The sequence below is a fragment of the Rhinatrema bivittatum genome, chromosome 12 (genome assembly GCF_901001135.1).
Source record: "Rhinatrema bivittatum chromosome 12, aRhiBiv1.1, whole genome shotgun sequence".
NCBI lineage: Eukaryota > Metazoa > Chordata > Amphibia > Gymnophiona > Rhinatrematidae > Rhinatrema > Rhinatrema bivittatum.
This window is the reverse complement of record NC_042626.1, coordinates 48,484,010-48,498,273: the sequence shown is the minus strand read 5'-3', so window position 1 is coordinate 48,498,273 and position 14,264 is coordinate 48,484,010. Positions and strand designations below refer to the sequence as shown.

The window sequence follows — 14,264 nt, the reverse complement described above, 5'->3', positions numbered from 1 at the left end:
ATAAGTCCACAAGTTCCAGTCATTTGCTAGCCTACCAAACCCTATAGTTCCTTATGTATTTATTTTTGCAGGTTAACAGTCTTCTCTTTCTCCAGTTATTTAAAAAAAAACCCAAAAACTATTAAACAACGACATCTAGCCATCATTACCATCTCTGATTTTTAATTCCTAAGGGGATTAAATGTGAATTTAGGAAAGGAAACTAATTAAAAAAATAGGGGCACACTTTTATTCCAGGTCTCAACTATAAGAAATAATTGTTTTATATATACATCCATACAAATATAAAATCCCTGAGCTAATTTCAATGTGCAATCTATTAGTTTTCCAAGGCTTATAATTAAAGCAATCAAAGACCTGGATCACGCTAATGCGTTCGCTGTTAAGCCTTTCTTAACCTGATAAGAAACTGTGTTTCTAATGCACGTAAGACTCCGCAATCCGCCGCCAGACAGGCACAACGACAACATTACGGCAAACAGGGCAGTCCATAATTAATTGGCAAACATCGCAGGAGCCTTCTGGAGAATGGAGTCGGAAACCGGGAATTCCAACAGGCGCGCCAGCCACACCAGCCTGACAATATGTCCCGGCCCTCGCACAATTATGTTTCAGTTTTGGAAAACTAACTACTCTGTTACAAAAACAAGCCGCCTGCCCCATCTACCCTTTAGTCTTAAAAGAAATCTTATGCAGTCATCCTAAAAATATTCAGGAACGGGGCGATGTACCTTTAGTATTAAATGAACTGTATGCAATCAACCTAAAAAATACTCAAGAGAACCGAAAACGCATTCAACTTTCTGGGATTGTAACGCGAGCGCCGTCAGGACTCGCGCAATGACTCACACGTGGGACTACGGCCACGTGCCCCGCCGGGACTCTGCCATAGCGAACGCGCGCCCGCGCGGTAGCATGGTAGCGTACAGCTCAATTCTTCGCCTCTTGTCGCCAGTGGAGGTGCGGTATACGCAGCCGGAACTCTCCGCCCCCTCCCTGCCCGACAGCTGCTGTCCCAGCCTAACGGGAAGCATCAAACCTTTCCCTGAGGGGCCTCACTACATCTAAAACCCCACTCCCCCAAATCAGCCGTACGATGGTTTGATCGCAGCGCCTCGCCCTCAGCAGCCACCAGGGGGAGCGACAGCTCTCCGCCGAGATAAAGATTCCCGACTTGGCTGTGGAAAGCGCCGCCTTGCGGCGACCAGCACGCACTGCCTGCTAGTGAGGGGCACCTGCAAGGAAAGTGCACGCGACCCTCCAGCACCCGCGCGTCTGCTGCTGCAGCTGCAACAGAGCAGAGTGCGCACCACGCGGGTACAGTTCATCCCCTGGCCCCCCCACCCCGCCCTTGAGATGAGGAAACACTCCCCCCTCCCCTTCAGCAGGGCACACGCGCCAATTCCAGCCGCGACCCCCCTCTGCAGCAGAAAGTATACAAGGTAAATAGAGCATATGTACAACATCAATAGGGTTGCTACCCTCATCCTTGATTTCCTGCTTGGTCGATCTATGGGGGAAAAAAAATCAGAACTAGAAAGCCATACGTTAAATGAGGCAAAATCAGAATTCCATCTGCCTGTTTGACTTACCTTGGCTGAGAAGGCAACCCTAGCAGGCTGATCTAGTTTGCCATCCTGCATGCATGGATTTGTAGTTTGATTTTTTCCCCATTAATTTCCCTGCTTGGTTAACTTGGGGTGAGATGGCAATACAGGCTAGCCCAGACCTGTTTTTCCCCCCAGTGTATACATGGATGTATAGTTCTAATATTCTTAGGGTAGCCCCTTGCTACATAACCAACACTTTGAAATAGGCCAATACCTATACTGGATCATAACCAGTAGTGGCTCAGCCTGATTGACTGACCTGGAGTAAGGTGGCAATCTTAATACCAATCGGGGTGCACACACATAAGCAAGAAACAGAATCCTCTGGCAGAAAACTGCTACAATCACCTTGTACAAAAGAAGGCTGAACTGGAATCTTGCAAATCACGTAGGGAGCACAGGGTTTCAGTCAATTTCCATTTTTAAAGTTTTTATTTCCCCAGTTCTGCAAAAGTAAGTGATGGTGAGGCAACCAAAACTGATTTGCAAAACCCTTCTAAAATAACCTCTGGCCCCAGGGGCTCGAAGGACCATTTAAATTTGATCTGGCAAGTCTGTGTGGGTTTCTTTGTATGCTCACTTTAGTTTGTTATTTGGTTTACTGCTAGGGGGGCTTAGTTTTGGGGTTTTTTTTTTTTGGTCTAACCTCTCTGAAGAAGAGGAGTATTTGGTTTGGGAATAATCAGAGGTGGGTTGTATATAAGGTTTGCTCAGTATCTTAATGGATTGTTAGCACTGATATTTCATCAATTGTTATTTTTATGCTGATATTGTATTGTGTGTTATAATTGGACCTGCTGTAAGATGCTCGGGGCAGTTCTTTGTTGGACAGGGAAGGTGGGGTACACATTGAAATCATTACTTTGGCTTCCAGAATTATAAATAAATACAATTACACATTCTTGTATGGAATTTTAACTATTAAACCTAACTGAAATGCTGATGGCTTATAGAAGGAAAAACAAGCCAGATTCCTCTGTAGGTGCAAGGCTTGATGTGGGTATTTGTACTCCCCATTGCTCTGTTAGAATGGATCCTTTGAGCTGAAACATTGTTCTTAATTAAAATGCATCCTTGAGCTAAATGACAAGGCTTCTCTGCTCCGGTGGAGGCTGGACACTTGCAGAAGATGCTGAATTTAAACTCGGGGAGGGGTTTTCTAAGGGGCTGCCACGGAGTAGGGGCTAAGTAGGTAATAACTATAATGGTACAGACTCAAGGGCACTGTAGGAGGTCTGGGTGATGGCAATGGACACTAACAGCCAGGTAATGCCCACAATTGTACATATCTGCCAGGCATCACATATATAAAAAAAAAAACACACCACACCCCTTTTTCTTTGAGCAAGGCTCTCAGCACAAAGTTCTTTACTTTTTTGTGGGAATGTTCTGGAAGTAAATGAAATATACCACAGCCTGTCTCTGGCCAACTGGATATCATGGGACAAATGCCCCGGTGAAGCAAAAGTTTTCCCGATACTGTGCCTAGTGGGGCGGTTCTCTAACCTGTCCTCAGGTGTGAAGCATATTCTGAAAACACAACTGGCCGGGGGATGGGAGTAAGGTTTGGAAAGCCCTGCTCTAGTGCAATCTCCTCCAGAGGCAGGATTCAAGCAGGAAAAGAAACAGAAGCAACATGGAAATGCCCTTTAGTGTCCAGGGGCAAAGTGAATGCGGGGGAGATTGGGAGAAGCGGTTAAGTCTCTGCTGTATTTTAACGTCAACAATAAATGGAATCCACACAAGTAGAAAGTAACTTGGCTAACCTGCAAATAGCACGTCCTTTATTTATATCATGATCTTTATTATTTATGGGGGAATTTTGTAATGATTTCTTATTGATTGTATGTAATAAATTAAATTTAAGATGTATTTTTTTTAGTTCCCTTTGATTATATTGTTATATTTATGGTTTCTAAACTTTTTGTAAATGATTATATATGTGAAATATTTGATGTAATATTGGCATACCACTTTTTTTTTTTTTTTTTTTGAACGATAAATGGAATGAAATTCTGAGGTAAGTGAGGGTGGAGAGGTGCCAGCCGGTGCTCCTTTCTCCCTCCTGTTTCTGACATGGGTCATGGCTCTCTCCCACTACAAACCAATGGCATCTGTATCAGAGGATCTCCTTTCAATGGCTAATTAATGAGCTCATATGCAAAAAAAGAACTGGGGGCCTATTCTGAGCCTTTTAGCCTTATCCAGTGAGCTGGAGGAGCTTGCATTCACAGAACAGAAACACTGTTACCACTTAAACTATCTCCAACAATATCGGCCCAGTGCAACAGTAGCAGCAAAGGCAGTGTAGGGCTTTGATCTACAGCTGCCTGAAGAGCACCTGGGGAAGAGACCTACAGGGTATGTCCAAGCATCTTCCTCCCCAGGACTTCCTTTCGCCCCCTGCTACTGCTGCCGTGTAACCCGCAGCTGGCATCTGCAAAGTCTACTGGTTACAGTAATGCCATATAAAGAGTCACTGCAGAGAGAGAATGGAGTATGCAGCACAGGCTGTGTGTCATCAGCGCACAGGATAGTCAGCTCTGGCTTGGTATAAGTAATCATAACAGTAATAGTTACCTGCTTTGCCCACAGGCTGCAGCTGATTCACGAAAAGCCTTCCCATCTCAGGCTAAACCAAGAAACTGGGAATGGAGGCCTCATCTGCGCAGCATAAGATCTTAAAGCAGGGCTCCCAAACCTGTCCTGGTGGCTTCACAGTCAAGCGGGTTTTCAGGATATCCACAATGAACATGATTGCAAGGGATGCAAATGTATCCATGTGTATTCACTGTGGATATCCTGAAAACCTGACTGGCCTGGGGGAAGGGTTCACCTGAACAGGTTTGGGAAGCCCCAACTTAATGCCCCTTCTCATCCTCTTCTCTCCCTCATTTATTTATTTTTATAGACCGAAGTTCTTGTAGGAACTACAAATCAATCCGGTTTACATACAACTTTTAAATGCCCAAAAAGAGTAGTGGGCTTTACATAGAACAGAAATCATGTTATTGGATTTGTTATTTTATTATTTAAGTTTATTTTTATGATCTTCTGCATTTATTATTTGTAAAGACTGATATTTTATTTTGGATATATATGATTCTTTAGAGGACTGTTTATGTTTTTGGATGGATTGATACATTTACTGTTATGTTATTACACATCTTGCGCACCTTGATGGGAAAACATGCTACAAATAAAAATCTGATCAATTGTTTTTAGCCACCATGAATTTTGGCTTTGGATTGGAAGAGGATGGATGAACTGGCCTTCAAGACATGAAGTCCATCTCAGATGCACAAGATGTTTTTAATCATAAAGACAAAAAAAAAAAGTGTTTGATTTGGTGAGGAGCATGTTTTTGGGTTTTTTTTTTACCCTGGCTAGATTCACCACCAACCCTTAACCCAGCCAGCCATTAAGTGGGATTCTCCTGGAACTGATTGCCATTACTTCAGAACTGTGCCTGCTTACCAGTAAGCAGAGAGAAATCCTCTGCTTCATTTCTCCATACTGTAGCAATCATTGACTGGCATGTTCAGTAGCCAGCAGGATGGAGGAGAGTTCCAGTGATTTTGGCTTGGGTATGGGTCTCTTAGTTACAGAAAATGCTCATGCATCCCTCTGAAAGGTATGAAAGCCATTTACCCTTGAGAAGGCTGCATGAGTAATTCTGTCCAGAGATTAACATTTTTAGCACTCTTGGAAGAAAGGCTGCACATACCCTATAAACTACAGCTCCCATTCAATCGCACCATCATTGCGATCCCTGGGCCCAGACACCAAGTTATTTACCCGCACCACATGGATTTCATTCTTGCAGGTATATGGGGAGGCAGAGGCAAAGTCAAAAGCTGCACTGTGCCGATTTCACACATAGCAAGTCCCTTTTAATCAAGGTGTGGGAGTCGCTAACTAAGATCAGATTCAAGTTTTGGTTAAAAAAAAGAAGCAAAAAAGCTTGCAAATCAGTGTGCTGGGACCTTTGCCCCTAAGGCTAAAGTTAAGAATTTGGCAGAAGGCCTACCTTGCTCTTCACACAAGTGTTTTCCTGCTTATGGAATTTTCTTGGTGGAAATCTTTCCCTTTTAGAAGTGGTAAGAAGTTACAGTGTTGTGCAAACACACAGATTTGTATATTCTTGGCACTTTTCTTGCTACATTTTCACCCCAAAATCTTAAATCTCACTCTTAGTGGAACTTATTCAATAAAGATACTTTCCACATGCCCAGAATGAAGATAATCATTTGTGAATCAGGCCCAACGTTTGAAAATAACTGAGGCTTGTTGGTGAAGAATATATTGTTATGACATGAATATAAGCCAGATTTTGTTACTCAGGGCTTGTTAGCAGCACCCCGAATAGCAATATAGGGAGAAGGGGGCTTTGTCCCCCACTGAGGAGCTTTGGCTCAATAGTGTTCATGAACTACATGCATTTTTAAGTCTGAAAGAAAACATCCATCCTACCTTGCAGAACATCTGCTTGGGATTCATAGTGTCCAGAGTAATAAAAAAAAATATATATATATAGCCTTAAGAAGAAGCGGTGTTTGATGGAGACCAGCTCTCTCTGGTGATCCAAGCTGAGCGTTCCTTTAGCTGCAAACCTTGAAGAAGCAGAGAACTGTGATGAGATACCAGTGACCAAATGCTGAGAGGTAACCGGGGGGGGGGGGGGGGGGGTTACCAGTGACCCAGTGCGTTGGGATTGTAGGGGCATGTTTTCTGTGGAAAGATGGAGGCATGGTACTTCCAAGGGACCCAGGCCACTGTTCATTTCCCTTTCTGGATAATCTAGACCTTAAGTCCCCATTTCCTCTTCCCGGTCTGACTTTACTATAGGTCACTCTTGCTCAGTTTTGTATTAAAAATTCATATGGAGCAATTTTTCCTACAACAATCTGAGGCTGCATCTCACCTTAGTCTTGCAAATTGTCACTTTCAGTTTTACAATCCCCATAAAATTTGTCTTTTTTAAGTTGCCAAACATCACCTTTCTTAGCTTATGCCTCGTACTACGCTCCTAAAAAAAATGCTATGTTTCCTCTTCTGTTCTCCAAAATATGTGTACTTTTCATCACGGATACAACATTTCACTAGTTCCTTCTCTACCTCTAGTCCAGTTTCTAAACTTCCCTGTTCCTCAACAATAAGGCTTACCTATTTTTTTTCCCACAATCCTGTCCTTCCTTTTCATTCTACATCCCAGTTGCTGCTCTCAAGTCCACCTTCCTACGTCCAGCATCCAAACTGAGATGCTCTTCTGTCCCTGTGCAAGTCCCTCTGGAACTAGCTCCCATGACATCTGCCGTGTCTACATGGCTACACCACGCACTTCCTGGGTCAGGATTGTCAGCTCATCTTCTCTGATTTCCCATCTTCCCTTTTCCTAGCCTGCTTGTGACTAGCTACCAGCCACAATAATTCTCATTCCCACCAAACTTTGAAGAAAGTACAAATAGAAGGAAAACAGAATATAAATGTATTAATTTTGCCAAGATTGCAACTCCCCAGGGAAATCACTGATTTCCTCTGGTATTGTCTCTTTTTGTTCCTTTATGGAATGAAGAAATAAAAAAACAATATTTGATCATATTTTATATAGATTTTCCAATTTTACATAAAAACACAAATATTCTTGGATAAATTATATTATTCTATTAATTTGGAGAGATGGAACATGTACTAATGCTATCCCCTCCAATTTTTAGAATTTTACATTTCATGTAAACATGATGATGATGTGTGTGTGCCTATAATACTGTATCTAAAAGGCAGTCAATCAAACTGAATAATTTTATATGTGTGTGTGTATATATATATACACACAATAATTAAATACAAGTCCCAAATATTCTTAAATCTACAGAATTATTGCACATTTGACATCCTACCCATGTATTTTTTCCTTTTCAATTATATTAGTTCTTAAACCAAATGTTTAATGCCCGCAGAACTTCATAAATATGCAACAAGCAGAAGGGGCAGCTGAAAGTGTCTCTTCCTCCCTTTCCTCCTACTCTTCTCCCTGCACTGCGATGCCCGTCCCCTGGCCGGGCTCGCTGTGGCCTGCAGCTCCCCAATGCCCAGGCAGGGCAGCTCATCTCCCACCCCACCCCCTCCTCCTCCCTCCGGGTGGAAGTTCTCCTGCCCCACGGATAGCCCTCCTGGCTGGGGAAGTGTGAGGGGGTTAGGTCTGCGCCCCTCCCTCGGCTACCACTGGTGAGAGTCCCGTGCCTGAACTACCCCTCTCCTCCTCCATCCCGGGGAGGTGTCCCCCCGTGCCCGGGCCGGCTCTAGCCCGTGGCTGCCAGGCCGAAAGGATACCCAGCTGGTGCGAACTCCAGAACCTGTAAGCCCCCGGGGCCCCCGTCTCCTCCTCAATATGCACCGGCAGCTCCTGCACCCGCATCTCGCACCTACCTGCACGGCTCAACCAGCCTTGAAGGGGAAACCTTTCCCTCCGTCCTCGGCTCTCATTGGCGGAGGGGAGGGGAAGGGACGCTGCCATTGGTGGAGAGGATGTCAGTCAAGGGCCGGGAGGCAGGGCGGAGGTGTGGTTGCTGCCTGGGGGCTCCCGGAGGTGTTTGCTGAGGGGCCCTAGAGGGGAAAATCGGGGAGGTGGGGGACCCCGGGGCCTCCTCTGATCCTCTGCCCGGCCTTCCTGCCAACGGGAGTGGAGAAACTTTAAGGAGCAGAATAATAATATAAAAAAGTAGTGTATGCGAGCACTGACCGGACTTTGGTTTCTGGGGTGACCCTGGGGGTGGTGGGGTTTGAACATGGACCCCGCAGGGACATTCTTTGGCTATACACGGATTTTGCTGGGATATCAAAGTAATATGATATTCATGTAATGCATCAAAGCTTAAGGCCTCGGAATGCTTTACAGACATAACATAACTGGCATTTCCAGCTGCTCCTCAGAACAGGAAGTTATCATTTTTAAGCATTCTCTGCTCCGTTGCAGGAGGACACATATTTACTTCCAAATTGGTACACTAGAAATCCCTAAGACATAGCAGGGATACTATGAACATAACAAACAAAGCTGTCACCCCTGCTTTATAGTATCCTTAAACCATAAATGTTGCAGAGTAACACAGGAGCTGGAGAATTCTACAGCTGCCCCATTTGTATACACTGCCCCTGAGCACCCACAGAGAGAGAGAATGCTGGGTCAGTCGGTCCAACTCAATATGGCAGGCTCTATGTTTAATGCAACCCTGAACTGTAGTGTGCCATACAATTTGAACCCTACCATACTTTACAGAAAACTAAATACAATTCATAAAAAGTGCATTTTAAATAAATGACATTCAGCACAACTGCCTCAGAGTGTCTCAGGTCTGAAAATTGTGGCACATGAACATGCTATAATCCCAAATCTCTAGGGTTATTTTTTCTAATCTGCCTCTTTGTGTGACATCACCTGTTAATCTCTTTGCAGTAAAACACCAGGAACTTGCAACATCCTTTTACTTCCACCCAAAAATATTGCCTGATAGTACTAATGAACTCTCTCACTCCAAGAAGTGTTGCCCAAAAAAAAAAAAAAAAAAAGGCACCCACCTTCCACAATAACTTTCACATATTTATGTTCATAATAAGATTTTATTGCACACCAGAGATGGTGTTAGTTGTTGTTACCCGCTGGGAGAGTACATTTTGAGGCAATGTCCAGATTTCAAAATCCTGTAGAACCAGCTCACATTGGGTTCTCCCCAACCCAACAACAAAGAAATAACATTTCCAGATTTCTTCCCCTTAGAAGAGCCAGACCTGTATCTTAAAGAACTCTTAAGTTGCCTAAATCCCAGAGGCAACGGCAATAGGAAAAATACAGTAATGCTGCTAATTCAGGGGCAACCGGGGAGGAAGGGGAAGAGTCAGGGAAAGAGCAGCAACCTACTCAGAATAGTAAACCTAACCCGTTTGAATTGGAACAGGGGAAGAGCCAGGGAATTTAAGACTTAAGTATTAAGTTAAAGAATTACAGTATACCACATCTACGGTTAGCCCATATAGGGAATTTTAATACACTTTACATATAGCTTATAATATTGAATCATGTATCTGAACAACTGCGGCACCCCTAGTTAAAGTACAATCCATCTTGAATTTATTTATGTGCCTATTTGTAAACCGTTGTGATGGTATATCACTAAACGACGGTATAGAAAATTTTTTAAATAAATAAATAAATAAAATAAACAAAATTCAAAATAATTAAAAATAAATAAATAAATAAAATTAACATGCAAAAAAATAAAATTAAAGGATAAAACTCCCTGATAGGGACTGCTCATCCTAAACATCTGGGTTTCTAATGATTATGTCTTACTATTGCTTTTATTTATAGAACAATGTGAATATTCACAGCATTGTGCAACATACATTTCTGGACAATTTTTGAAAAGGCCATCCAACACAGAGCACATACCAAGGCAAAAGGAGTGGTGCCAGAAATATAAAAACCTTTGAAGCTTTTGCTGGACCATTTGTAGGGACAGTTTTCAGTTTGGGGTTTTTTTGGTTTTTTTTTACTTTTCTTGGGAATTTCAATGTTATAACAAAAGAAAAAAACAATGGAAAAGTGATTTTTCTCGTGTGTTATAAGAAAGTCATTTTCCACTTTTTTTTTTTTTTGTTATAGTATTTAAATTCCCAGGACAAATAAAAACTGAGGCTGACAAACTAAGGCCTGGATTTATCAAAATGCGATAAGTATCACATGCGATAGCAAAAGGGGCATGTTTTATGTTATGAGAGAGAGACTAACCATAATGTCCTCTCCGTAGATAGGTATTTGTATCCCTATGGGAGGCCTACCTAGTAACTGGAGGTGAGGTTTAGGTATTAGTGTAGGGGGTTAGGGGCCACTTTGACATTCAACGTGAGACGTACGAACAGAACAGTGGTCTCTTGACCACTGACCTTCGGAGTAAGGAAACTCACTCCAAGATGATATTTGTGCAAGGTTCTCTCAACCTAGCTTGATGGACTCTCTACCTGGGTATCTACGGAGAGGACATTATGGCTAGTCTCTCTCTCTCTCGGCTTAATGCTACTGAAAAAGGTGTAGTTAAAATCGGCGTTAAGTCTGTGCGATAGTACTTCGCAGACTGGCAAACCCAGCCCACTCCCACCCCTAACTCCTCCTCTTTTTGGATTTGTATCGCACTATAGGATATGGTGCTATCGCATGCATTAATGGGGCTTTTCCAATGCGATAAGCCCTTAACGCATGCGGAAAACGCCTTACCACATTTTGATAAATGACCCCCTAGCCAGGGGGGTAGACAACTCTGGTCTAGGGAGTGTCACAAACAGGCCAGGTTTTCAGAATATCCACATTGAATATGCATGAGATACAGCTGTGTTTATAAGTTTTAATACTCCTGGCAGAATTTACAAGATGTGTAGTATTTCAAGAAAACATCAGACAAAACACGTCTGTAATTTTTAAACTATTATGCATCCCAGAATAGCACAATCATTAAACAAACCATAGCAATAAGGGAATAAATAAAATGGTTCCTATTTAAAAGTTTACATACTCTTGAATATTTGGGCTGAAATTATACACTCAAGTTGACACACACAGGATGAGATGGCCAATGAACATTAGGTATCCACACCTGTGCCTTGTTTGATTATAATTAGTGTCTGTGTATAAATAGTAGAGGTGTTGGGCGCCCCCCCCCCCCGTGGGAATTTCGGGGTGGGGGGGGGGGGTTTCTGGGGCCTCGATTTTCAGGTTAGTGCGCACTATTGGGAGATAGTGCGCGCTAACTCAAAAATGTTTTTTTCCCAAAATTTTGGAAAAAATTTCAACTTGTTTTCAGTTCTCTTGAACCATTCCGAATTATGCAATTTCATTGACATTGCCTAATTCGGGAAACACAATTGGACATCCCTAATAGATAGTCAACGAGTTTCTTAGCTCTTGAGAAACCCTTGTGCATTTTGTCCAGGCTGCATTGACTTTAGTGGTTATTGAAGCATGGGGAAAGCAAAAAGAATTGTCAAAGGAATCTGCAAGCAAAGTAGTTCAACTTTATAAATCAGGAAAGGATATAAAAGATATCTAAAAATTTGAACATACCAATCAGATCCATTCAAACTCTGATCAAGAAGTGGAAAATTATGGGCTCTGTTAATACCAAGCCACGGTCAGAAAGATTTCAGACAACAACTGCCAGGAAAATTTGTCAGAATGGAAAGAAAAACCCACAAGCAATTTCTTACTGAAATAACAGATTTCTCTGAAACAAAGTGGGTGAGTGTGTTTCAGCATGCCAATAAGGAGATTACTTGAACAAAAATGGGCTGCATGGTAGAGTTGCCAGAAAAAAAGCCATTGCCTGCACTACGCCCACAAAACAGCCCGCTTATACAATACAATGAAACAGCACCTAGAGAAGTCTCAATACTTCTAGAACAAAATAATTTGGAGTGATGATGAACCATCAAGCTAGCGTGAGAGAACATAGTAGAAATTTAATCTTTGTGAGACTTTCCTCACTCCAAAATGGCATCAAATCTTCACCAAGGTGTACTGTGCTGGTCGTATGTCTCACTCTACATGCAAAACTGCGCCCTAAACCACCACTAACACCTCACCCGACCTAAATAGATGGCCCTCCTATAGAGATATAAATAGGTGCACACAGTGGTGTCCCCCAGAGGCTAGGCTCTCTCTCTCCCCCCCCTTCCACACCATGCAATAATATCTATACAAAGTGGTAAGTCAATGCAGCATTAACTTTTTTGGATGAATCTAGGGGTTATCTAGCTAACACACTCCACTCCCAATCTTCCCATTCCCCCAGCCCTTGAGTTATCTAGTTAAATACTTAGCCAAATATGTGACTTACCTCACTAAGGCCCTGGATTTTCTAAGGTGTAGAAAGCCGGCAGCCATCGCTCCACTGTGGTGCGCTGGCTGCCGGCTTTCGCACTGACTAACTACACCATAAAAGGTTGTAGTTATTTGGCGCAAGACTGGCGGCCGATAGGGGTCCTTACCTTTTGCCGCCACAGCGATGTATCTGCAGAGTTGGCCCTGGTACCGCCCCGACTCCTATTCTTCTGGGGCCGACTCCGCCCCCATTTAGTGATCACACGCGAAAAGGGACTTTTCGTGTGCGATCGCTTTTGAAAATGACCCCCCTAAGTGGTGACCTGCTGACTGTAGCCAGATATTCAGCAGCATCACATAGTCGATTAAGTGGTACTGCTGAATATCAGATTGTGTGATTCACTTAAGATGTTTCGAAGCTATTTAATTTGGCCTACAGTTAATTCTTATTCTAGTTTTATTTTTTTCATTTTACAGCTTTTTATCTCATTTTAAATTTATTTATTTATTTTCATCTTATAACAGTTTATTTTAGCCTACAAGTTTTTTTTTCTCTATTGAACCCAATTTGATATTTTATGGGTTTTGTTTTTTTTTTTTAAATCAATTACCAACATGTTTTATTACTTGTTATGGGCCAGTTTGTTTTATTATATTTTGACAGCTCATGTTATTTTAATTTATTATTCTTAATGTTTTATAATGTTTTAGTATTTAGTTTACATTTGTTTGTCTTATCACTTTATGAATGTAAAATGTTTTTGGTCTCTACCTAGGCCATTCTGAGTTAGGCAGACTATAAATCCAAATAAATGTAAGTCTGTTTTGGAAAGAATTTCATATATTTACTTAATATTCATCTCACGTCTAGAATAATTTTTTTTTGTTAATGACAATTGATTTTCTAAATAGATATACATTATATTTTTTCACAATCTTTGCTGAATTTTATAAAATGGCCCTCTACATGAAAAGGCTTGTTCTCATCTAGCAAATATGATGGCTACTAAAAATATTGTCTTCAAAGTGGTGGAGGCTCATGCTATGAGCTCCATAGAAGCCAATGTCATTGCAGTATCCAATGTAGTATCACTATATTGAAAGGAGGACTTATTTTCTTTATTCCTTTTCAAAACCATGCATTATCAGGGTGAGTTGTCTCCAAGAAACTTTCTACTCTCCTTTCAAAATAACTTTCATGAAAATCTAAAGGCTATCATTAGTTAATAAAAATCCTGCTGCACCATCATTTTCAAGAATTCATATGCCACCAAGTCATAGCTCTTGGCGGCTTACAATAGAATATACATAAAAACAATAGCAATACTTAAAATGAGAAATACAGACACACAAAAAAAGAAAAAGCAAGCTTAACTTTCTCACAGAGAAAAAGTATTACAGTCATTAGCAAGACATAATCCACATCTTAATCTCTAAATGCCAGAGAGGTGAATCTTAAGACCAGCGCGCTGGCATATGCACATGGATGTAGCAATTTTATAACACGCGCATATATGCAAATACATATGCACATGATTTTATATTGACACATGCAAGTGTGCACAAATGCCGCCTTGAGCGCCTAAGTGGGGGTAAGTTTAATAGCTACGCTCGCTGACACAATAACCCTTTTCCCCAATTCACCACCATAAAGGAGATGACTTTCTAATTCCCCTAGCTAACTTGCCTTCCTTTTACTATATTAGCCCCAACCCTTAAAAACCCCGCTGACTAACCTATATTTTTTTGTTACAACTTACATGCCATCCATAGCAGACGTAAAG

At 41.9% G+C, this 14,264-nt stretch overlaps 1 protein-coding gene across 4 annotated transcripts in view; it reads right to left on the bottom strand.

The window, feature by feature from the left end:
- KANSL1 (KAT8 regulatory NSL complex subunit 1) overlaps positions 1–7,726 on the bottom strand; it is a 128,845-nt gene extending 121,119 nt beyond the window's left edge. The window contains exon 1 of one of the 4 annotated variants that reach the window (XM_029572631.1): positions 6,084–7,726. The gene's annotated coding sequence lies outside the window, so the exon portion shown is untranslated. Of the gene's footprint in view, positions 1–849; positions 981–6,083 lie in introns of those variants that run through there. The other 3 variants (XM_029572630.1, XM_029572627.1, XM_029572629.1) reach the window with 3 other exon arrangements.
- Between the last annotated feature and the right edge of the window lie 6,538 nt (positions 7,727–14,264).